This window comes from Triticum aestivum, chromosome 2A (genome assembly GCF_018294505.1).
Source record: "Triticum aestivum cultivar Chinese Spring chromosome 2A, IWGSC CS RefSeq v2.1, whole genome shotgun sequence".
NCBI lineage: Eukaryota > Viridiplantae > Streptophyta > Magnoliopsida > Poales > Poaceae > Triticum > Triticum aestivum.
Genome location: NC_057797.1, coordinates 283524180 through 283549586, shown reverse-complemented (window position 1 = coordinate 283549586; position 25407 = coordinate 283524180).

The following is a 25407-nucleotide window of genomic DNA, read 5'->3' as shown; positions in this document are numbered from 1 at the left end:
GTCTTCTTCTCTGAGTTGACCACCTCCTCCACCCCTAAGCTCCATTGTTGCTCCCAGCTCCATTTTCGCCCGATCTCTCTCCCTAGCCAATCAATTTTGTTGATTTTCTAGGGATTGGTTGAGAAGGCCCCGATCTACACTTCCACCAAGATAAATTTGATTCCTCCACTCATCCCTTGCGGATCTTGTTACTCTTGGGTGTTTGAGCACCCTAGATGGTTGAGGTTAACGCGGAGCCATATTCCATTGTGGTGAAGCTTTGTGGTGTTGTTGGGAGCCTCCAATTAAGTTGTGGAGATAGCCCCAACCTTGTTTGTAAAGGTTCGGTCGCCGCCTCCAAGGGCACCAATAGTGGAATCACAGCATCTTGCATTGTGTGAGGGCGTGAGGAGAATATGGTGGCCCTAGTGGCTTCTTGGGGAGCATTGTGCCTCCACACCGCTCCAACGGAGACGTACTTCCCCTCAAAAGGAAGGAACTTCGGTAACACATCCTCGTCTTCACCGGCTCCACTCTTGGTTATCTCGTGCCTTTACTTGTGCAAGCTTTTTTGTGTTATATCCCTTGCTTGCTTGTGTACTTGTTCTTGTACCATTATATAGGTTGCTCACCTAGTTGCATATCTAGACAACCTATTTTGATGCAAAGTTTAAATTGGTAAAGAAAAGCTAAAAAAATGTTAGTTGCCTATTCACCCCCCCCCCCACCCCTCTAGTCAACTATATCGATCCTTTTATCCATGATATCCATGTCCCAACATGGAACAACCTGCAACTGCACCTGCAACTAGCAATGCTATAAGAGGGGCTGAGCAAAGCGGTAACATAGCCAAACAACGGTTTGCTAGGATGGTGGAAAAAGGTTAGAGGCTATCATGGCAATTTGGGAGGCTTGAAAAACAAGTGGTAGGTAGCGCGACATAGCGATAGCATCGAGACAACTAGCATAGCAAAGATAGTTGTGAGATCCAAGGTGACGGTCATCTTGCCTGAAATCCCGCTAGGAAGAAGATCGAATCCATGAAGTAGACAAACCAACATAGTCGAATGGATCCTCACAATCGCAACATAACCAGAACTATCAAGGAGAAGCGCAACCGGAAAGAAGCAAACAACATGGTGAACCAACAAGCATAAGCATGGCATGATGCACAACCAAGTACTTCCTCCGTTCCTAAATATAAGTCTTTTTAGAGATTTCAATAAGGACTATATACGGATGTATGTAGACATATTTTAGAGTTTAGATTCACCCATTTTGCTCCATATGTAGTCTGCATTGAAATGTCTAAAAAGACTTATATTTAGGAACGGAGGGAGTATGATGCATGTCCGGTTTAATGAGTCATGGCATGGCAAAGTGCAACAAACAATACTACAAGTTAAGTGGAACTCAATATGCAACGAGTTGCATATTGAAGAAACACCACATTTAATTATTTAGTTCGCTCTCGTTAAAGCTACTCAACAATATTAAATGTTGGTTAACATGGCAAGAGGTGAAGCATAATTGAACTACCTATCTAGGCAAGTTTAAGTGATGCCAGAAACAACAAACAGCAATTCCGGTAAATTCCCACATGTCATTTATCAATTTAATGCAAACAACATTCTTAAACATTTTTAAATGTTGTTATCATGATGCGGATGACATATACAAGTTTTATGCAATTTTATGAAAATTTTGACATGAGCATGTTATGAAGCATTTGTCACCGTGGTGAAATGAAAAGGGTTCCATGGCAACTACAAGGGAAATGGTGCCACGGCAACATTCCGATGATCCGGCAACTCGTCGAGATTGCCGGTGCAAAAGAAAGTGTGGATGTGCAGAACATGCAAAAGATGATGGGGTGATCCTGGAATACCGGGTTCCCACAGGTCGGCGGCATGGCAAACAAGGAGGAACGTGCAATGACAACTCAGACACGGTGCAAACACACACATATCATACGACACACGTGCATTCGTTCCCGGGCGTCGTCTCGGGGTTATACCTTTGAAGCGTGCCTTTTCGGAACGGATCAAGTTCGTCGAGGGAAGTAGTGGTACATGGGTCGTAGTGTAAGTGGTCGTTCACGGTCGACGTGGGAAGTTGTGGTACATGTGTCGAAGATGAACTTGACGAGTCCGAGGTCTTCGGCCGATGACAGTCATACACGTATGGAGTGTAACTTGACGTTTCCATGTTCTTCGGAGTCATCATGTAGTCGTTTGTGTTATAGTCAAACTTAACGAAATACACACCGGTTGTAGTGGTACACGGCTCATAGATGTTCGGGTCATCGGTAGAGGTACTTGACGCATCACCGGGTGTAGTCGTACAAGAGGGTCTTGACGAATATGAAGGGGTACTGGGCAACCCAAAATTACTCCTATTCGAGGAGGTCTCGGTCTTGGAGTTGGCACAAGGCTCACAAGGGACGCAGATGCGGAGAGTCAGCAAAACATGGGGGTGGTAACGGCAGCAGCAAGCATGGAAAGGCTCGAGCGCCAACGACGCCAGCAAAGCAAAGGAGCATCAGGGTTCATGTCATAGCAGAGGCAAGAGCGGGGCACGAGGAGCAAGGCAAGCAGCAACACAAGACGCGGACAGAGGTGCTGGCAAGCACTTATGGTGGTGGAGCAGGGGCTCCACGCGAACAGGGTCGCGGTGGAGGTCGCCGTCGGGCGCGCAAGCATGCCGAGCAGGGCGCCCTCAGGTCGTGCAGAAGAGGGGGCCAGAGCAAGGGAAGGAGGGCGACGCAGAGGTGAGGCGTGGAGCAGCGACGGTCGCCTGCGGCGAAGACATGAGATCGCGACGGCATCCGGAGGCGTGATGGTGGTGGCGGGCCGGCTCGATCCGGCCGGATCCGGGCACGACGGTGGCGGGAAGGTGACTGGCGGGGTGGTCGAGCTCGAGGTGGGCTTGGGCGACATCCAGGGTCGGTGGCGGCTGATCTCGGAGCAGCAGGCGGTGGCCATGGAAGGCTCTCGGTCTTGGGAACAAGCGCGCATACGCGGGGGCGAAGCAAGGAGGCGGCGCGAGCATGGAGGAGGGGATGAAGGGCATGACGACGGTCTCAGCTCACAACAGAGCAACGGGGAAAGTACAGCCATCGGGATCGGGCATCGGCGTGGCTGCCATGGACCTGGGAGCGTGTGTGTGTGTGTGTGTGTGTGTGTGTGTGTGTGTGTGTGTGTGTGTGCGTGTGTGTGTGTGTGTTGAGTGTGTGGTGGCGCTGCAGGGGGGAAGAGGGGAAGATGGGGATTGATCGGGAGAGATGAAGGGGATCGAACCAGGGGTGCTAGGGTTCGGGAGGAGGCTGGGCCTTAGGGTAGGGATGGAGATGGGCCGCCTGGCTGGGCTGCTGCACTACTCCTCTCCCTCTCTCTGAGTTTCTCTTTTTAGAAAATAGAGAGAGACCAAAAAGAATCAAGAGAAAAGGCCATGGAGAAGAATAAAATTGTGGGATATTTTTGTAAGGCTTTATGGAATATTTCCAACCCAACAAAAGTGGTTCCAGCAAAAAAGGCGAAGTTAAATCCAAAATTATTTAACTTACACCAAAGGAGTTTGAATGGAGTCTAGGATTTTGGAGTGTCCAAAAATGTTGAGAATTTAGACAGAGCCTCGATAAATGGGAAAATAATTATGGGCAAGGTCAGAGAGTCAAAACTTGAAGAAGGAAAGGCCAAGGGATTTAACATGCACGTGTGTTGTGGTAAATTACAAATTAATGGAATATAATTGTATATCTCCCAAATAATATTGGGAGGATATATGTTATAAAGAGAAATCACCATGTGCATTTCCCTCGATTTAAATGGATCAAAGGTCCATACAATTTATTATGTGAGTTTTAGTTGGTTTGTGAAACTGATGGCATGATGACATGATGCAATGCAAATGATGCTATGAAGAATGCAACAGACAAATAAAACACATGGTGAAACTCGGAATCCATGGAAGGCATCTAGAGCATCGGTCTCGGGTCGTTACAACTGTCCTCCACTTACAAGAGATCTTGCCCCGAGATCTAAGGATGGCAGCGGAGCAAAGTGGAATAGGAAGAGGTATAACGAAGTTGCTTCTTCAACAAACGATTGAAACCAATGAACCATGAGAGGTTAAAAAATTCCAAGGAAATAATACAACGGAGATGAACGAAGTTGAAAACACTCCATCAGAAAAGAGGTACAAGGAACATTGTGGAAACCTTATAGGTTGAAAGACAAGAAACAAGAGCTTAACTAATCAAAAGAATATGAAAGCACACCGGTATAACGAGATAGCCAGGGAACAAGAATGACAGAATTTGGACGGCACTTCGGTAGAAAAGAGAAGGAAAACTTAATAAGATGAAAAGAACTTGAAAAGAGAACACCACACTCCAGTTAAATGGATAACCATGAAAAGAACATGATCTTGACAAACAAGATGATACTTGACGAGAGCAAGAGCACAATGCCTTTGGAAGAAATGAAAGAATGAAATGAAAAGAACGGAGAAACAACAACAACTTCCACCATCAATGAACATGAAGGAGCCTTCCTACGAAGAAGGGTTGAACGGAGTTGTTGGAAAATCAATGGCAAAAGATATGATTTCCAATGGTCTTATGGAAAACATCCCAAAATTATGAGGTGAAGACCATCCTATAACGGAATCAATTAATTTGATTGAGAACACCAAAGAGATGAAAAACTTGTTTCCCCGAGAGGATAGGAGAAAACATGGATCATTGATAAGAACCACAAATAGCAACATTCGCTATGGAAGGCTTTAGGTGGAATCTTTACCAAGATAACTCCAACGAAGAGATTGATGGATTTAAAATACCTCATTCTTGACAACATGACTTCGTGAAACACAAAGTGAAATTGTGAAGAATGATATAAGACCACCTCAAAAGATAAAGTAGAAAGAAATGCACTTCGGAATGCAAGAATGCTTGAGCTCCAACAAGAATCTTGAAGAATATTCCGAGAATGGATTAAATTCTTGATGAACCACCATAAAGAAACTCTTCAAAGAACTCTGGATAGATAAAAGGATAATGGAAAGCAGTTGAAAGTTGAAAAGAACAAAATGGATCCATGCAATGATTTAGATGGTGTTTCGTGATGAGATAACCGAGAAAACTTGGCACTCCGGTAAAGAAAAGATGAATCACTTAGAACCAAGGAATTGATATCACGAACAAACTTCGGAAGATTGAATTAAATCACCTTGATGAAGCAAGAATAAGATTTATGTCATGCTTACCCTTCATTAACTTAAATTAATGACAAGCAATGGATTTGGCATACCACTAAAAGGATTGATACAGCTTAAACTTGGGAAAGTCTTCAACGAACCACCGGTAGGATTGGAAAGAACGAATGAAATGATACGATAATAAAGGAATATGAATGTTGAATGAACCACCCTAAGAATTGAAAACGAACGAAGAAAAAGAACAAATCAACGGGAAGAATTTGAAAACGAACGAGGATACTTGAGGGAATTTAGATACAATAGAACAAAGAGATCACGAGCTGACTAAAGAATACTTGAATGAAGCACCGGTAACTATTTGGAGAATGAGAGATGAATGTTGAAAATGAAGAATTCTTCTGAAATGATGGCCTTCGGAGAATCGAGAACGGAAAGAACTCCTGAAATGCTTCGGATGGGTATGAAAAGAATTTCTCATGATCGAAACAATTTGAGGGGATAGCAACAAGCTTGAACCACGAATCTTTAAGAGATTGGAAAAGGATTTAAGAGAAGCTCTTCTTCGGTCTTCAACACTGAGAATAACAACGAGGAACACCACCAAATTGTTAAGACACTCCGTAACAATGATGAGTATTAATGTTGAGCCAAAGATGAAAAGAATCTAAAAGCAATCTTAGAGAAGGCAATTGACTGATGAGAATCCATTCTTACGTCAAACTTTGAAAATAATTTGAGAATAACTCTGGAAAGAAAAAAAACTAAAAGAGTCAGGTAAGATCCTAGGAAAAGACATGTGGGTTAGGGCCCACTCAAAAGAAACATCGTTGGAAATGGTTGCTTGAAATAGAGATTGCAGCGGTTGATTTGAATGGCTTGAACGAGATATCAACCTCGAAATAACTTGAACGGATTAAGAATGGAAACATGAATCTTCTGAGATATCTTGAGCACTCTGGGTATAAATAGAGAGAGGTGAATAAATAAGAGGTGCACCGGCATGAGAAAGCATATGAAAGGATGAAAGGGACATGATCAACACCGAAATCTTGAATTTAGCCCATCGGAGAAGAAAGAACGAAGAATGATAAACTTGTAGAGCATCTTCATGAGAACCATCGGGTAAGAACATTGATTGAAAAGAATGAAGAGACTTCACATGAATAAAATGGATACTTGATTAAGAAATCTGAATCTTTGAAGGAAAAGGTTGGGATGGTGGGAAAACAAATACAACTTGGGACGGATGGAGCGAACACCATTGAGAAAACTGATAATTGATCTTGCAAATGGGGAAAATGGTAGGATCATCTTGACGAGAAGCGAACCGGTGAAAAGAATTGACATGACAATCTCAATGATCAAGAAGGACTAGTACTCCCATAGAAATATGAGAACGCCGCTTAGAAAGAGGCATGGAATCAACATCTGACTTTGAAGCAACTCGAATACCACAACTCAAAACAAAACAAAGGATCGGGCTTGCAGAATAAGCCGGAAACAAACATATGATAGAGATTTCGTCCGAAAATTTCATGGTGGGGCTCATACGGGCTCGATCATACAGCACCATCATGTACAAGGCAGTGCACATGACATATGAAGCGTCCCCGAGTCAGCATAGCCAAGGACTCTTTAAGACATGATGATACCATTGTAAAAATGACCATGGATAGGCGGACCACTAGACGTCAAACCCCAATCTCATATCATGCATCTGTCGGAAAGATATCCTAGGTAACTACTTGAATTCCCACCTATTAACTTCGGAAACTTTATGGTTATGCAATCTGGTGTTGGGGATACAGGGAGGCACAAATATCTCACACAACTAACAAATCCTACACTCCAACTATATACATCCATCAACACATAACCAAGAAAAGCTCAGAAATTGTGTACCTCGGACCTTTGAAAACATCTGATATACTAGATGTGGCAATACATCTGATCGCTCTCCCCAGTACTGGGTGTCGTCAAACTACTCTCACCACAAAGAGTATAGAAGCGTTTTCGATGTCGGCGACCTCTGGTATTCCAGAACTGAAACAATAAGCACTATGATAAAAACACCTTGGAGCTCAACTCCCCGGGATGCCACAACCCCTAAATGTCAGGAGGCACCAAGATAGAATTCCCGTCACAATGATATCGCAACGATCCAACAATACCCGCGTGATCCAAAAAAAGTTTGAGTGAAAAAGAGGAGAGTGAAGTCAAAACATCTACGTCAGGAGTCCTCACCAGAGCGATGAAGGGGATAAGGAGTAAAAAGAATTCCTACTCTCTAATATAACTAAGGCTCAAAATAGTTTTCTTCTAGACTCAACAACGGCAGCGGTTTGATCAATCAAGGGGGCTCCTAAGGTCGGTAAGGCTCTGATACCAACTTGTAGCGCCCAAGATGCGATTCTATCCCAATCACGTGATGAATTCATGATTGGGGCACAACCGCATTTCGAGCGCATAGCAAGGTGGATATAATTACAACATACCATGTACTGAATAGATGAGAATATACAAGATAAAGGCTTACACTCGCCACAAGCTGCATCATTCATACAATAGTTCATCAATACATAGCGATCATTCTACAGAAGAGCAGGATCCAACTACGGATGAAATCAAACGACCGACATCCACCCTGCTAATCCCAGGCACCCGACCTGGAACCTATTCCCTTGATCGAAGAAGAAGCAGAAGAAGAACTCCAAACAATCAAGCATCGCTCTCACATCAGAACATCACTTTACCTGTACCTGCAACTGTTGTTGTAGTAATTTGTGAGCCACAAGGACTCAGCAATCCCATCATCATGGGTATCAAGACTAGGAAAGCTTAATGGGTATGGAAAGGGTAAGTGGTGAGGTTGCAGCAAGCAGCTAAGCATAGTATGGTGGCTAACTTACGAGTACAAGAGTAAGATGAGCAACTACACAAACGGTCGCAAACTAGGAATGATCAATAAGTGATCCTAAACTACTTACGTTCAAACATAACCCAACCGTGTTCACCTCTCGAACCTCCCCGAAAAGAGACAGTCACAGTTACGCACGCGGTTGGGGTATTTTAAATGAGTTACTTCAAGTTCACTACAACCGGATATTAACAAATTCCCATCTGCCACATAACCGCAGGCACGGCTCTTGAAAGTTTAAACCCTGCAGGGGTGTCCCAACTTAGCCCATGACAACCTCATGATCCGTGGAGACAATCCTCCATCATGGGACCCTCCAATCAGACTCGGAATCCTGGTGCACAAGACATTTCAACAATGGTAAAACAAAACTAGCAAGACCGCCCGATGTGCCGAAAAATCCCGATAGGACCCGCACGTATCTCGTTCTCAGGGCACACCGGATGGGACAAGCTATGAGTAAAACCAGCCTTCGAGTTTCCCCGAGGTGGCCCCGCAGGCTGCCTTGTTTGGACCAACACTCAGAGCAGCATTGGCCCGGGGGGTTGATTAATTATCCTCGGGTGCTAGCCAGCCCCTATGCAAGTTTTAGTTGTTATTAGGCAAATGGTAAAACCAATGGTGGGCCTTGCTGGAAGAGTTTTATTCAAAGCGAACTGTCAAGAGGGGCCCATAAACCATTACCGCGTTAGGGATGCAAAATCAAGTAACATAACACCGGTATGACGGAAACTAAGGCAGCAAGAGTGGAACAAAATACCAGGCAAAAGGCCGAGCCTTCCACCCTTTACCTAGTATATAGATACATTAATTAAATAAGAGATATTGTGATATCCCAAGATATCCATGATATCCATGTCCCAACATGGAACAACCTGCAACTGCACCTGCAACTAGCAACGCAATAAGAGGGGCTGAGTAAAGCGGTAACATAGCCAAACAACGGTTTGCTAGGATGGTGGAAAAAAGTTAGAGGCTATCATGGCAATTTGGGAGGCTTGGAAAACAAGTGGTGGGTAGAGAGACATAGCGATAGCATCGAGACAACTAGCATAGCAATGATAGTAGTGAGGTCCAAGGTGACAGTCATATTGCCTGAAATCCCACTAGGAAGAAGATCAAATCCATGAAGTAGACGAACCAACATTGTCGAACGGATCCTCACAATCGCAACGTAACCGGAACTATCAAGGAGAAGCGCAACCGGAAAGAAGCAAACAACACGGTGAACCAACAAGCATAAACATGGCATGATGCACAACCAAGTATGATGCATGTCCGGTTTAATGAGTCATGGCATGGCAAAGTGCAACAAACAATACTACAAGTTAAGTGGAGCTCAATATGCAACGAGCTGCATATTGAAGAAACACCACATTTAATTATTTAGTTCACTCTCGTTAAAGCTACTCAACAATATTAAATGTTGGTTAACATGGCAAGAGCTGAAGCATAATTGAACTACCTATCTAGGCAAGTTTAAGTGAGGCCGAAACAACAAAGAACAATTCCGGTAAATCACCACATGTCATTTAGCAATTTAATGCAAACAACAATTTTAAACATTTTTCAATGTTGTTATCATGGTGCGAATGACATATACAAGTTTTATGAAATTTTATGAAAATGTTGACATGAGCATGTTATGAAGCATTTGTCACCGTGGCGAAACGAAAGGGGTGCCACGGCAACTACAACGGAAATGGTGCCACAGCAACATTCCGATGATCCAGCAACTCGTCGAGATTGCCGGTGCAATAGAAAGTGTGGATGTGTAGAACATGCAAAAGATGGTGGGGTGATCCTGGAATACCGGGTTCCCACGGATCGACGACATGGCAAACGAGGAGGAACGTGCAATGACAACTCGGACACGGTGTGAACACGAGCATCTCATACAACACACATGCATTCGTTCTCGGGTGTCGTCTCGGGGTTGTACCTTCAAAGCATGCCTTTTCGGAACGGATCAAGTTCGTCGAGGGAAGTAGTGGTACACGGGTCGTAGTGGAAGTAGTCGTTCACGGTCGTCATGGGAAGTTGTGGTACACGTGTCGAATATGAACTTGACGAGTCAGAGGTCTTCGGGCAATGGAAATCGTACACGTACGGAGAGGAACTTGATGTTTCCATGTTCTTCGGAGTCATCATGTAGTCATTTGTGTCGTAGTCGGACTTAACGAAATACACACCGGTTATAGTGGTACACGACTCGTATATGTTCGGGTCATCGGTAGAGGTACTTGACGCATCACCGGGTGTAGTCGTACAAGAGGGTCTTGACGAATCTGAAGGGGTACTTGGCAACCCAAAATTACTCCTGTTCAAGGAGGTCTCGGTCTTGGAGTTGGCGCAAGGCTCAGGGCCACTTTGATTTGCAGGATTATAAAAACATGGGAATAGGAAAAACATAGGATTGGAATGTCATGCTCATCTCAATCCTATAGGGTTTTAGGTTGTTTGAGCATCATAGGAAAACACAAAGGATTCTTTCAAAGAAGTTTGAGTGGATGCTAGAAATCCTATGGGAAGTAGTACAAAAAATTCCTTTAGAAAAATTCTTATAGGATTCAATCCTATGAATCAAACAATCAACATAGGAAAAATTCCTAAGGATTCCAATCCTTCAAAATTCCTATGCAAATCCTTTGAATCAAAGGAGCCCTCACAAGGGACGCAGATGCAGAGAGTCAGCAAAACATGGGGGTGGTAACAACAGCAGCAAGCATGGCAAGGCTCGAGCGCTAACGACGCCATGGGCATGCAGCAAAGCAAAGGAGCATCGGGGCTCATGTCATAGCAGAGGCAAGAGAGGGGCACGAGGAGCAAGGCGAGCAGCAACACAAGACACGGATAGAGGAGTTGTTGTCGGGCACTTATGGTGGTGGAGCAGGGGCTCCACGCAAACAGGGCCGCGGTGGAGGTCGCCGTCGGGCGCGCAAGCACACCGAGTAGGGGCGCCCTCGGGTCGTGCAGAAGAGGGGGCCGGAGCAAGGGAAGGAGGGCGATGCAGAGGTGAGGTGCGGGGTAGCGATGGTCGCCGGCGGCGAGGACATGAGGTCGCGACGGCGTCAGGAGGCATGATGGTGGCGGCGAGCCAGCTCGATCCGACTGGATCCAGGCGCGACGGTGGCGGGGAGGCGACTGGCGAGGTGGTCGAGCTTGAGGTGGGCTTGGGCGACATCCAGGGGCGGTGGCGGCTGGTCTCAGAGTAGCGGGCAGTGACCGTGGAAGGCACTCGATCTTGGGAACGAGTGTGCATACGTGGGGGCAAAGCAAGGAGGCAGCGCTAGCATGGAGGAGGGGATAAAGGGCACGACGACGGCCTCGGCTCACAACAGAGCAGCGGGGAAGGCACAACCATGGGGATCGGGCGTCCGCGTGGCTGCCGTGGACCTGGGAGTGTGTGTGTGTGTCGAGTGTGTTGTGGCGCTGCAGGAGGAGAGGGGGATCGATCGGGAGAGATGAAGGGGATCAAACTAGGGGTGCTAGGGTTCAGGAGGAGGCTGGGCTTAGGGAAGGGATGGAGATGGGCCGGCCTGGCTGGGCTGCTGCACTACTCCTCTCCCTCTCTATGAGTTTCTCTTTTCATAAAATAGAGAGAGACCAAAAAGAATCAAGAGAAAAGGCCATGGAGAAGAATAAAATTGTGGGATATTTTTGTAAGGCTTTATGGAATATTTCCAACCCAACAAAGTAGTTCCAGCAAAAAAGGCAAAGTTAAATCCAAAATTATTTAACTTGCACCAAAGGGGTTTGAATGAAGTCTAGGATTTCGAAGTGTCTAGAAATTTTGAGAATTTAGACAGAGCCTCGATAAATGGGAAAATAATTATGGGCAAGATTAGAGAGTCAAAACTTGAAGAAGGAAAGGTCAAGGGATTTAACATGCACGTGTGTTGTGGTAAATTCCAAACTAATGGAATAGAATTTTATAGCTCCCTAATAATATTGGGAGGATATATGTTATAAAGAGAAATCACCATGTGCATTTCCCTCGATTTAAATGGATCGAAGATCCATACAATTTATTATGTGAGTTTTAGTTGTTTTGTAAAATTGATGGCATGATGACATGATGCAATGCAAATGATGCTATGAAGAATGCAACAAACAAATAAAACACATGGTGAAACTCGGAATCCATGGAAGGCAACTGGAGCGTCGGTCTCGGGTCATTACACGTAGTTAACTTCTTCAGCGGCTTCCGCGGCAACGTGTTGCTCCTGGATCGACAGGTCGGGGCGAACGACAGCCACCTCGCCAACGTCCGATGGAGAGGCCATGATAAAACTCTTCTTGGCCAAACGCTCATCGGGCTCCCTGGGATACGTGGTCGAGCTTAGACTATGACATTCTGGAGCAGGGGATGTGGATCTGGCGGGGAGGGACACCGCAGGCCTCATCTAAAAACTCAGGGGAGTGGGGCGACGGTATGGGAATCGCTCGGTAACGTGAACTTTATTATCTAAGCTAGGAGGAACAGGCAGACCAGTAGGGGTTGGCGGCAGCGGCGGCCGTGAGCTAGGGTTCAAGGGGGGGAGGGGCGGGTGGGGGACTGGGGATGGGGTGGTGTTTGAGGATACGCCGCGGCTACTGAAAATTTTAGTAATGGTGGGTGGAGATGGTGGTGGATGATGGCGCTTCAAATGCCTCGGCTGCTGCAATTTTACTATAAGGTCGGTGCTGGAGGAGTGTGGGCGAGGGTTGAAGTATGACGGCTACTAAAATTTGGGTAAAGGAATTGATGCGGGGTGGGAGTGCCCAAGATCGCGCACAGTCCAATAACAATATGCGTGTATCATAATAAGGAAAAGTGGCGCAGAACCGCCAATTTTTGCAACGCTCAAGGCGAGTAGTTTGTTTTTTATATTTCTAGCTAGCTGGTCTATCGCACATGGTTCGTCCTAATTTCCAAATAAACTTACCCGCCTTTAGCTTGCACGGGTGGTGGTTTTACAGCGCACTTGCATCGCACACGGTTAAGCCAGTACCTCCACACTTTGCTCGCGCTTGCGCGGTCGTGGTGATTTTACAGTGCACTTGCATCGCACACGGTTGAGCCAGTACCTCCACCTTTGCTCGTGCTTGCGTAGGCGTGGTGATTCACAGCGCACTTGTATCGCACACGGTTAAAATATTATACCCATGTCTGTTGAGCATCATCAGAGTCTTTGCAGCAAAAAATAATGTTAGAGAGGGTCAGAAGACAACCACACCAGCATGTGGCCCAAATATATTTGAGTGAAAAGGGTGGTCTGTGATGTTCAACATTCCAATGCACAACTTTGACCGCGCAGGCCCATGGTTGGGTGCGTCATCGAAGATCGATGAGAGGGGCCAGAAGTCAAGAACCACCTGGAAGTGGCCAAATATATGTAGGAATATTTTGGATGTTTGAAACTTTAAATACACAATGCATAACTTTGGTGGCACCTGCCTCGCAAACCCGAAAGCACCCTTGGATATATATATATATATAGTAGCACTATTATAATCCCAGGATTAGAATAACTATTTGGATCACGTCACACCCCTATATACGGCCCGGTGGACTTTCTCGAACTCCCCGTACCCGCGCAGGAAAAAAACACCCACTCTTCCACCACTTTCCCTCAATCCCCAACCTCCCCCGATCTCTCCCCGCTCTTCGATCTCCCGGCGCCGCTGCCCCCCGCTTCCCCTGCCTCCCGGCGCCGCCGACCCCCGCCCCTGCCTCCCGGCGCCATCGTCCCCCGCTTCCCCTGCATCCAGGCGCCGCCGCCCCCGCTTCCCCTGCATCCAGGCGTCGCCACCCCCTGCTTCCCCTACCTCGAGGCGCCGTTGACCCAACCTTCCGCCGCCTCCCCTTGCTCTGGTGCACCGCCCACCTCTACCAACCGGCGTCGGAGCCGTCCCTCGCCCCGGATCGCACCGCCGCCACTGTCCCACGATGGGGATCATGCCGCACGCATCGTCCCACGATGGGGATCGCGCCACTGCAACCGCCACTGCCCCACCTCCCATCGTCGGGATCCTGCTACCACGCGACTACCACCGGGATCCTCCCACCGTGTGTCCTTCATCCACCTGCTGCTGCGAACTTCTTCCACCCGCCACCCTGACCTTCTTCCCTCCCATGCCTCCGGCGGCCGCTCTCGCATCAGATCCCACCGTCAACCGCCACCTTGATGGACCTATGCGGTGGTGGATCCCACCATGATGGACCCGTGCCGCCCAGTCTTCCCTCGCTGCGCCCAGCTACTCCTCCAGATGATGTCCCCGCGACGAGCGTCGCCTCGATCCTGATGCTCTGTCCCCCATCCCCTGTCTCGTGCACACAGTTCTTGTTTGGCCCTGTGGCGTCTGGATGCAGCAGTTCAAACATGTGAGTTTGTGAAGGAAGATGGATACAGAGGTTGCAGATTGCAAATTATTTTCTCTGAAAAAATTCAGTAGTAACACAGGCAGCAAATCACTTTCTAAAAAAATTGCTACTCTTTCTTCATTTTATTTTACCTAGAAGTTCATATAAATTCACGCGACAGAAAATACCATTTACATGTAAATGATGTGAGGATGTCGAATATAAAAAGCACACATTCAAATATAGTAAAACTAGTTTACAAAAAAACTAGGATTTTTTGCCGTTACTAAAATAAATAAAACCAAGAAGTCCAAATTTTAAAAAAGGAGTAGTTTGATGTTTATACAAAAATCATATTTTTCTCATAATTAATGAATGAAAAACAAGAAGTTCAAAAATAAAAAAACGAGAAGTTCAATTTTTAAAAATAGAGGATTTCAAAAATCACAAAAAAGGATTTTCATTATTTCAGAAACAAAAAACTCTAGAAGTTCAAATTTCAATAATGGACCGGTTCAATATTTATAGAAAACTAGGATTTTTTTCATTACTAAATGAAATAAAATAAGAAGTCCAATTTACAAAAATAGAAAAATAAAAGTTTAAAAGGTTTGTTGAAAGAAGTTCAAGTGCTCTTTCCGGGGAAGTTCAAAAATTCTAGCGAGAGAGGTTCACCTTGTATTTCCATGTTCGATTTTTCGTAAAAATCGAATACAATTCTTTACTCAAAAATATAAAAAGGTGAAGTTCAAATTGAAATAAGAGAGAAGTTCGGAGTTTATTAAAACCTAGGATTTACGTATTCAAAAAATAAAAACACAACACCATTTTTTGCACTTATAAAAACAACTCATAAATGAAAAAAATGGTTGCTAGAAGTTCAAGTGCTCGGCGAGGAAAAGTTGAAAAATTCTTCTGAGAGAGGTTCACCGTGTATTTAGATGTCCAAAATACATTAAAAATATGTTATTTTTTGTGTTTTAACATAATTCTCTCAAACCAGAGAGAAGTTCAAAGTGATGACAACCGGAAGTTCACGTACTATATGGTGTGTATTTCATATAAGAAAAAATACAAAAAAAGTGAAACAGGGTGAAGTTCAAACAGAGATGCCCCAGAAGTTCAACTACTTCACGTAGTGCAAAAAACACCATGTAAAAAATCAGCACGTCAAAAACAGAGTGAAGTTCGAACAAACATGCCCCAGAAGTTCAACTACTTCACAGAGTGCATTTTCGTTTGCGATGAACGCATAAATCATGATCTCACCATTTTTTAATTTACCTCAAAACGACAGGAATATCCTTTGTGTAAGTTCAAGTCCTCGGTCGAAGAAAGTTAAAAAAATTATTGTGAGAGACGTTTGTACAAAAGGAATATTATTTGTGTAACACTAACGAATGGATGAGAAAATTACAAACAAAAATACCTCACAGAAGTTCAACGTGAAAACAGCAGGAAGTTCAACTACTACGCTGAATGAATTTTAGATGAAAAACTTTTAAAATCGTCGCGAGTATGAAAAGATGATCAACACGGGAAACTTGCGTGCTTACAGCAGCTTTCCATCGGTATATCACCTGCTCAATTCCGGTGAATGGATGGAGAGTTACGAGTAGTGGATGGAGACCTACGAGCAAAAAAATCACGTGAAAAACAGAGTGAAGTTCAGGTACACGCGTCGAGAAGTTCAGGTTCTTCACGCGGTGGATTTTCGAAGAATCTGTTTCGCAATAAAGGCAGAACAGATGATCCCGTCGTTTTCAAAATTACTTGAAAACAGCTAGGAATCAGAGAAAATCATCAACATGAAAAAGTTTCGCATTTTCCGTACCTTTTCAGCGGTATATTATTTGCCCCATTGTGATAAAGTTTGTAGAAATTACGATGAAAATATGTTTTTCCATTTTCAAAACTGACTTAAAACCGTAAAGAATTGGGAGAAACAATACATACCAAAAAGTTTTGCATTTGTTCAAGCTTTCCAATGCCATATCATTTGCTGCATTCGGACGCATGGTTAAAAAATTAGCTCGAAAATATGAACTCTGTAGGACTTGGACCATTTTCTAATTACTCTTAAACCATTCAAAATTAAAAAAAAACTTTCAAGATGAAAAAGTAGCGCATTTTCATAAGCTTTCCAACGTTGTGTCATATGCCTTCATTGGATTAGCCGTTTAGAAATGACATTGAAAAAACGAACTCAGTTGTTCGGTTTACGAAATTTTACGTTTTTTCAAATTACTCTTTAACCATAGGGAATTAGAGAAAACTTTCAACATGTGGAAGGAGCGGTTTTGCATCAGCTTTCCAACGCCATATTATATGCCTCATTCTGATTAACGGTTTAGAAATGCGATCGAAAATACGATTCACGTTTTTTGTGCGAAGAAAAAACGGTTTTCAAAACTGCTCTTAAACCGCTTATATTTTTCCAACAATTTAAGTTGGGTCATGATATTGATGTCCATAGCTTTTCAATGATATATCACAAGCCCCATTTGGGCAATGTTGGCGGAAGTTCAACCTAGTTCACAGGGAAGTTCAACGTACTAGTAATGGGGCAGGTCAGGTTATGATCAGAATATTATTCTGATTTCATGATCAGAATAGTGTTTATGTGTATGTCTATATATATGATAGTACTATTCTAATTCCAAGATTAGAATAGTTATTTGGATCACGGCACGCCCTGTATATAGGGACCGATGAGCTCCTCCCGGACTCGAACCGCCACGCCAGCATCGTCTAAAAAAGGCCCCTCCCCCTCCCCCGATCCCATCGCCACTGAGCGCCCGCCCCTCGACCAACTCGCCTCTGGTGCCCCACCCTGGACCCCCCGCCGTCAGTGCCGAGCCCCGCCCTGAACCTCCCCGCCCTCCCCCCTCGCTACCTTCCTGGACCTCCACAGTGAGATCCCGTCGCCGCCGCATGGATCCAGCTTCGCATGAGATCCTGCCGCCGCCGCGTGGATACAGGCACCAACCCTGCTGGCCGTCGTGACCCAGCAACCCACCGCACCGCTCGGCTCCGGCGCACCTCCCGTCCCCGCCTCCTTCCAGCTCATCGCCGCCCACGCTTCATTCCGACTCGCCGCCGCCCTTGCCTCGTCCTGGTGCGCTGACGACCCTGCATCCTTCCAGCGCGAGGTCGCACCCGCCTCCTCCTGGCCCGCCACCGCCTCCAACTACTACCGGGCCGAGGCCGCCGCTCCAACCTTCTCCTAGCACGCCCCCGCCCCCGCCTTCACGGCGAGGTGGATTTGGACTTCAGGCTGTACAAAGAGCAGTCCGGGGATCCACAGACATGCCCATCCTCGTCTGCCTCATACGCCGTCAATAGCTCTCTGTTGCCGCGTCTGTAATATACCTCTGTTCTTGTCGTGCCGGCGAAACCTGCAGTCAAAACTCTGGAGTGCTCCATGCGGCCCGCTGAAGTCCACATTGGGGTGCAGGCACCGTCCAAACAAAAAAGAACATTATTGTGAACTCTAGTTTATCTCGTGACTCTTGCAAGGAATGATTTCAGATGTTTATTGTGAAAGCTCTGTTTCGCCCCGTACTGGGCGTGAATTTTGCCGATTTTGGATGCCTGTTGCAGGAATGCTCGGTTTGTGAGTTGTATTTTCGAAATTATCGTTTCTAGAACTCAAGAGATGGCATCTTTGCTTCACCCAATTATCCAACCATGGCGGCTCTGATTGCTGTAGATGCTCTTGTTTACTCTGTACCGTCCCAGTTTGATCGACCACATTGGGGTGTCACCCAAGATTTGGCTTAATGTCCTCAAAGGCCACTGGATTTGTGTTTTTCATTACAGCTCGTAATCCCACCCTGCATTACATGTATCCATTATAATTTAATCTGATCTTCTGGCTGGCAGTTGTTCACCAGAAGAAGACTTGGGAATGCAGAAAGATGTGCTTGCATAACAGCAAACACTTACTTTGCACAAACAAGATCATATCTTCGTTCAAGCTCATGCTGTGGGGCTCTCATGATAATGTGCTGCATACTGGTACTGTTTCTCCTCTTTTTGGTGTGAAGCACAGTATACCGAAGGGGTCAGTATTTGTTGATAATCACATTTGTGAAGACAGTTAACATCTGCTCCATTCATGAGGCATACAGTCTTAGATACTGGTATATAAGCGGTGTGTGTGGTGTTCGCTTGTTTTACTCCATTCAGATAACTTGATATGATGGATGCGAGGAGGACTATCTTGATGGGCCATTATGAAATCGGGAAGCAATTGGGGCAAGGAACTTTTGCGAAGGTGTATTATGCCTGAAATCTTGCAACTGGCCTGCTTGGTCACCTGCTCCCGCACTTCAGCAACCAACGCGGTGATGCCTAGCAGTGTACAATTCTTCTATTTTTTGCAGCAGTTCAATGTATATTAGAGAAGAAAGAATAAAAACAATAGTATGTCAGATGTTGTTTTTGTGATTGTTGCAGGCTTGCACCAGTTTAGGTTGTTGGTTCAGTGAAAAATATTGTCGCGAGTTTGCATGAATCTTGTAGAAATTGAAGTGGTGTATGCACACAACTCACAAGACCCTACTACTCAGCACTACTGTTGTTTGTTAATTAGAGAAGATCTGGTGGCATTCTAACTTGGTACTATTGTTGCTATCAACTACTATGCACCACTAAATTAATTAGGCAAGATCTGGTGGAGTACTAAGTATTGTTGTTGAAGCAGCAGCAGCAGCTGACAACTTCTAACCGAATATGGTATTTACATACTGCTGCACTGTCATTTCCAAATTTCTAAAAGAGAAATGGGTCACTGTTATGATCCTAAAAAAGAAAATACACAAGTTTATGTATGTGTTCTTTACTGATTTCATGTCATGCGTTTGTTTTATGTTATGATTGTGTGGTCTTCAAGTTTTTATAAGAAATATATAATTTTTTTAGAATTTCATATGTTCTGTTTAGGAGTGCATATCCTGTCCAAAAAAAATCATGGAAAAGAACCATTCGTCCAAGAAGTTCATACATCCAGGGCACCAAAACTGAAAAATAACCCAGAATAACCCAGAAGTTCAAATTTAAAAAATAGAGAAGTTCATTGTATAAAAAATGAATTATTCCCATTTCTAAAAAAACATAAAGGTTTAAATTTAACAACAGAGAAGTTCATTGTTTATTACAAAACCAAAGAAGTCCAATTTAAAAAAACCAAAAAGTTCAATTTTAAAAAACTTGAGCAGTTCAATGTATATGAAAAAACTCATACTTTACGCATTACTAGATAATAAAACCAAGAAGTTCAATTTTTTAAAACGAAGCAAATCGATATTTATTACAACACTCGAATTTTTCCACTTACTAACGAATAGCCAAGAATTTCAATTTGAAATAACGAAGAAGTTTGATATTTATTACAAAAATCCAAATTTTCTCATTTCTAAAAATACACAAAAGGTTTCAAGTTGAAAAAAATAGAGTGGTTTGATGTCTATAAAAAATCATATTTTTTCGTTGATAAAGGGTAACGTCGTTTTTTCGTTTTCTAAATTAAGTAGTTCTATTTAAAAAGTCAAGAAGTTCCAACTAAAAAAAGGATTAGTTTGATGTATACAAAAATACTCAAAATCTTCTTGTTCCTAGGCCAAAAAATGTATCAAGTTTCAAAAAAAGGTGTTCGATGTTTAGTTACAAATCATTTTTCTTTCCTAAAAATAAAACTAAGAAGTTCAAACTTGAAAAAACAGATAGGTTCATAGTTTATAAAAAAAATTAGGATTTACATGCGTAATTTTGATGAACGCTTTATGAGTTATGGCAAAAATCAGAGAGTAGTTCAAAGTAATAACAACCAGAAGTTCACGTACTACATGGTGTGTATTTCATACAAGAAAAGAAGAATAAAAATGGCAAAGTCTATAATTTTTCTTGCTAGAAGTTCAAGTGATGTGCTCGGGGAAGTTTAAAAATTCTTATGAGAGGGGTTGAACAAAAATACGTGACACAAGTTCAACGTAAAAATAGCGGGAAGTTCAACTACTACACGGAATGCATTTCACATAAGAAAATAAGAATGGAAAACAAAACGCTTAAAAGGTTTTTTGCAAGAAGTTCACGTGCTATGTCTGGGGAAGTTCAAAAATTCTTGCGAGAGTGGTTCATCTTGTATTTCCATGTTCAAAAACACAAGAAAAAATGTTTTTTGAGTTTTAAAATAATTATCTCAATCCACAAAGAAGTTCAGATTTTTTTGGGAGCAATTTGATTTAAAAAGAAAAGAAAAAAAATCAAATTATAAAAATGGAACAAGTTCATGTACTACATGGTATATATTTAATATGAGAAAAATGAATAAAAAGGCAAGGTCCAATTTTATTGTTCTTATAAGTTCAAGTCCTCAGTCGGAGAAAGTTAAAAAAGAAATATTGTGAGAGATGTTTGTATACAAGGGATATTATTGGTGTAACACTGACGAAAAATACGTCACAGAAGTTCAACGTGAAAAAACAGGAAGTTCAACTCCTACACTATATGAATTTCACATGAATTTTTTTTAAACCGTCGCAAGTATGAAAAAATGATCAACATGGGAAAGTTGCGTGTTTACAGCAATTTTCCATCGGTATATCACTTGCTCAATTCCGGTGAGTGAATGGAGAGCTATGAGAAAAAAAAGTGAAAACAAAGTGAAGTTCAGGTACACGCACCGAGAAGTTCAGGTTCTTCACGTGATGCATTTTTGAAGAATCTGTTTCACGATAAAGGCAGAATGTATGATCTCGCCGTTTTCGAAATTACTTGAAAAAGGCCAAGATTCAGAGAAAACCATCAACATGAAAAAGTTTCGAATTTTCCGTAGCTTTTCAGCGGTATATTATTTGCCCCATTCCGATAAAGTTTGTAGAAATTATGGCAAAAATACGTTTTTAGCCATTTTCATAACAGACATAAAACTGTAATGAATTAGGAGAAACAATATATACAAAAAAGTTTCGCATTTCTTCAAGCTTTCTAACGCCATATCATTTGCTGCATTTGGACGTACGGTTAAAAAATTAGCTCGAAAATACGAACTCAGTGGAACTTGTACCGTTTTCTAAATTACTTTTAAACCGTACAAAATTAGAAAAAACTTCTAACATGAAATGTAGCGCATTTTCATAAGCTTTCCAACGCCATATTATTTGCCTCAATTGGATTAGCCATTTAGAAATGGCATCGAAAATGTGAACTCGGATGTTCTGTTTGGGAAATTCTACGATTTTCCGAATTACTCTTTAACCGTAGGGAATTAGAGAAAACTTTCAACATGTGGAAGGAGTGGTTTTGCAGGAGTTTCCAACGGCATATTATTTGCCTCATTCCGATAAACGGTTTAAAAATGCGATCAAATATACGATTCACGTTTTTTGTATGAAGAAAAAACGGTTTTCAAAACTGCTCTTAAACCGCTTACATTTTGCCAAAAATTTAACTTGGGTCATGATACTAATGTTCATAGCTTTCCAACGGAATATCGCAAGCCCCGTTTGGGCGATGTTGGCGGAAGTTCAACCTAGCACTGGAAGAAGTTCAGGTCGAACAACTCAGGGAGTAAAATTGCAAAAAGCGCAATTTCATCATGAGTCGAGAGCAAAATCCGCCAACGAGCGACATTCCTATTTAAAACCGGTATTTAGTTGCTAAAAACATTCCTAGATTACACTAACATCATATAGAACACGACTAAACAGAATAATTCGCGGGGGAAGCCACGGTTGTGAAGATAGCCCGAAGGTCGGGTTCGTACAAAGGGAAGTCCAGGCGTGTTACCGAGGCAGTTCAGGTTGTGATCAGAATATATATGTCTTGACCATATCACATCACAACATGCCCTGCAAAAACAAGTTAGACGTCCTCTACTTTGTTGTTGCAAGTTTTACGTGGCTGCTACGGGCTTAAGCAAGAATCAATCTTACCTACGCATCGAAACCACAATGATAGTTTGTCAATTGGTGTTGTTTTAACCTTCGCAAGGACCGGGCGTAGCCACACTTGGTTCAACTAAAGTTGGAGAAACTGACACCCGCCAGCCACCTGTGTGCGAAGCACGTCGGTAGAACCAGTCCCGCGTAAGCATACGCGTAATGTCGGTCCGGGCCGCTTCATCCAACAATACCACCGAACCAAAGTATGACATGCTGGTAAGTAGTATGACTTATATCGCCCACAACTCACTTGTGTTCTACTCGTGCATATAACATCAACACATAAAACCTAGGCTCTGATACCACTGTTGGGGAACGTTAATTTCAAAAAAAATCCTACGCACACGCAAGATCATGGTGATGCATAGCAACAAGAGGGGAGAGTGTAATCTACGTACCCTCGTAGACCGACAGCGGAAGCGTTATGACAAGGCTCCTTCTTCAAACTAACCTCCCAAATAGACATCCATGCCAAGTTTGAATGACTTTCGACACCGTAGTCAAGTTGGGAGACATTTGGTCATTTGTTGGTCCTTTTAAACCAAGAAAACTCCAGGAAAATGTAAACTTGTTGAAAACCCAAACAATTGGACATGGTGCTTTGGCTAATCACACAAGACCATGAGAAAAAAATTAGGGTCATTTCAAAGATGTTCAGAAACAACGTACTGTCAGACGGAGCCTTCTGCCCTACCTGGACACCCTCCTTTAAACACGGTATATTTTTGGACATTTCGAAATGACCTCAGCTTTTGCAAGGCATCCATGTCAGGTTTGAACGATTTGCGACACCATGTGCAAGTAGGGACACGTCCAGCCTTTTATCGGCATTTTTGACTGAGAAAACTCTAGAAACTACAAAAATTGTCAGAAACCAAAACAACTTGGCATGGTCCCTTAAATTAGTCAAATAAGCATATGAAAAAATAGGCTCATTTGACGCATGACAAGAAACAACATGCTCTAAAACAAAGCCTTATGGCACACTGACACTCTAGGTTGAACATGGTGTTTTTTGGTCATTCTTCAAATGACCCCAACTTTTGCGAGTAGCTGGGCATGCCCATGATTGGCATCCATCTCAGGTTTGAAGGAAAAAAGAACTTAAAATTATAATTTAAACTGGTACTTACAGTTGTTATGTTAAGTTTTAAACATAACTAATAAATACAAAGGGATAAAACTGAAAGCAGTAAATGCTTTTAAAAAAGCATTTAACAATATCTGAAGGAAAAAATTGAAATCGTAATGTAAGACAATTGCTTAAAACTGTTATGGTATTCCAAAATATATTTCAATTTTTTGAACAAGTTTCAAAAGAAAAATAAAGTTTAAAAGGAGAAAATTGATTTAACAGGGAAAAAAGAAGAAAAGAAAAAAAATCATAGGCTTTGGGCCAACTAGGCGATGGCATCGCTCCGGCTAGGCGCCTATTCGGACGGGTTAAGCGCTCACGGTTTTGAAAAAAGTTCAACGATTCTATAAATGTCTTTGTTTTCAAAATTCATTCACAAATTAAAAAATGTTCACTTTTTTCAAACTTGTTCAGAAACTCAAAAAATGTTTGGGTGTTCCAAATAATGTTCTTGCTTCAATATTTGTTCTAAAATTCAAAATATTCCTATTTTGAAAAAAATCTACACAAATAAAAAATGTTTCAGGAAATTCACAAAAAAATTGGTTTTAATTTTTTGTTCATATTTTTATGATTTTTCTGACCCTTTCCTCCATTAACTAAATATCACTCTTCAAATAAAAATGACAACAGTTCTCGTGAGCGCTAAAGTTTCTATTTTTATAGCAAGTTCAACAAGACTTTCCCCAAGTCTTCCCAACGGTTCTACTTGGCACAAACACTAATTAAACACAAAAAACACAACCAAAACAGAGGCTAAATAATTTATTTATTACTAAACAAGAGCAAAAAGCAAGGAATAAAAACAAAATTGGGGATATCGTTTAACGCCCCTAGCTAGGCATAAAAGTGAGGATAGATCTAGGTATTGCCATCTTTGGTAGGCAATCCATAAGTGGCTCGCATGATAGTTTCATATGGCAATTTTATTTTCTTTCTTGGAAAGTGTTCCATGCCCTTTTTAATGGAAATTGAAATCTAATATTCCCTTCCTTCATATCAATAATCGCACCAACCGTTCTAAGGAAAGGTCTACCAAGAATAATAGGGCAAGAAGGTTGCAATCTATATCAAGAACAATGAAATCTACGGGCACATAATTTCTATTTGCAACAATAAGAACATCATTAATCCTCAAGTCAAGTCACTTATATATAATGACATAATGTCGTACCTAGCTAGGATGCTTGGCCCACCACCTCCCACTTCGTGTCAGCAGGGCGGATGCGCGTAATGATCGATACTTTGGTCATACATGCATGTCACCATGACCTACCATAAGATGGACCATAATCTATCGTTTGGTCAAACAACAGTTGTTGTTGTCGATAAACCGCTTGGGCCAATAGATTGAACCATCATAAAAATCGCACGAGAGGGACCACAAAACCAGCACCTCTTGCATGAGGCCCAAAATGATGTACGTTGGAAAGGGGTGATGTTTGTTTTCAATATAGAATAATGTACAATTTAGATGTGGTGCCTACCTCTCGATACAGACAACAACCATGAAGGCAAGGTAGTTGAGGACAAGATACACAGGATATGATGTAGGTCGAACCCATCAATCCGAGCACGTGGGAGGGAATCTTGACAACGCATGAGCTCGAGCTTTGGTTGACTAACATGTGCAGGTGACCGGCCCTAACACGACCTAGGAGGAATCCATTCATGGCCAACACATACCCCTCATTATCGGTCAAAGGAATGATATATACACTCGAGGAGCCCACAGATATGCGTGTCGTCACAAAAAACCGCACAAGGGAGACGTGGTCGATCAGAGGACCCCGTATACACTGCATGCGGCCCAAAAATATGTATGTTATGGTGGTCTGTGATGTGTTTAAATCCCAAATGCACA